At 26.9% G+C, this 1298-nt stretch overlaps 1 protein-coding gene across 1 annotated transcript in view; it reads right to left on the bottom strand.

Annotated features, from left to right (window-relative positions):
• Nucleotides 1-1298, bottom strand: part of LOC107635425 (LRR receptor-like serine/threonine-protein kinase FLS2) — a 15348-nt gene that overhangs the window by 2272 nt on the left and 11778 nt on the right. The window lies entirely within an intron of this gene.

The raw sequence follows: 1298 nt of genomic DNA, 5'->3' as shown, positions 1-1298 counted from the left end.
TATATTTTAAAAAAAATAGAAAAAAAGATAGATAGGTTCTTGACTTTTTAAATTTTTGACAAATACATCCATAAAAAAATTTAAATACCAAAAAAGTTTCCGACTTTAACAAATGGAAGACAATTTAGTCCTTCTGTCTATTTGCCTTTCATACACCAAACGGAACTGGTTGACGTGGCTGAACGGTGTCCAGGTATCCGTTACGGTGCCACGCTAGAAGGAGAATAAAGTTCGAAGGAACAAATAAGTCTTTGACGTCATTTTGCAAATAAAGTTCGAAGGACAAATAGGTCCTTGAGAATTTAGTTCATTATACTTCTATTATGCTTTTATTATGAGAATTTAGTTTATAAAATTATGCTTATATTTTGAAATCTAGTTAACTTGTTGTATTCTGTAATTTAAATTATTTGTATTAAAATTGCAGAAATTAGACTTGTTCTGTTTCTACTTTTTTTTTCTTAAATTGCATTAGTTCAGTTTTAGTACATCTGTGTATTATATTAGAATTTGTTAAATTGTATTAGTTCAGTTTTCATCATACCAATAGAATTAGTTAGCATCAATTCATTTATGCATCAAGTTAGCATTAGTTCATTTGTGCATTATTCATGTATTAAGTAAGCATTAGTGTATTTGTGTATTATATTAGAACTAGTATTTTTATCTATAATAACATTACGAGAATAATTTTTTTTTTAAATTATAGTTCACTTTGTTCTAACGGTATAAATTATGCATGGCACAAAAGATTTATAAAATCAAACTACTTTTACAAAAAATCGTAAAGTAGAGAGAAATAGAAAAATTGAGAGAGGTAGATGAGAGAATTTAGGAAAGGAGTTTATTAATTTTGAAAAAAAAAATTTTCTCACAATTTTAATAAGAGTGTCATGTGACACATTTGATTATTAAATTAGATAGTAATATATGATACATAATATAGGTATATTTCAATTAGATAGTAATATATGATTCATATAGAAGCATAATGAACTAAATTCTCAAGGACTTATTTGTCCTTCGAACTTTATTCCCCTTCCAACGTGGTACCATAATGGACACTTGGACACCGTTTCAGCCACGTCAGTCAGTTTCGTTTGGTGTATGAGAGGTAAATAAACGGAAAGACTAAATTGTCCTTTGTTTATTAAAGTTAAAGACTTTTTTGTATTTAAATTTTATTAGAGATGTATTTGTCAAAAATTTAAAAAATTAGAGACCTATCTGTCTTTTTTTCAAAAATTTATATTATATTCATGACACTACGAATGTACAAAACTCTTCACACCACCAAT

This window comes from Arachis ipaensis, chromosome B04 (assembly GCF_000816755.2).
Source record: "Arachis ipaensis cultivar K30076 chromosome B04, Araip1.1, whole genome shotgun sequence".
NCBI lineage: Eukaryota > Viridiplantae > Streptophyta > Magnoliopsida > Fabales > Fabaceae > Arachis > Arachis ipaensis.
This window is presented reverse-complemented; position numbering and strand designations above follow the sequence as displayed.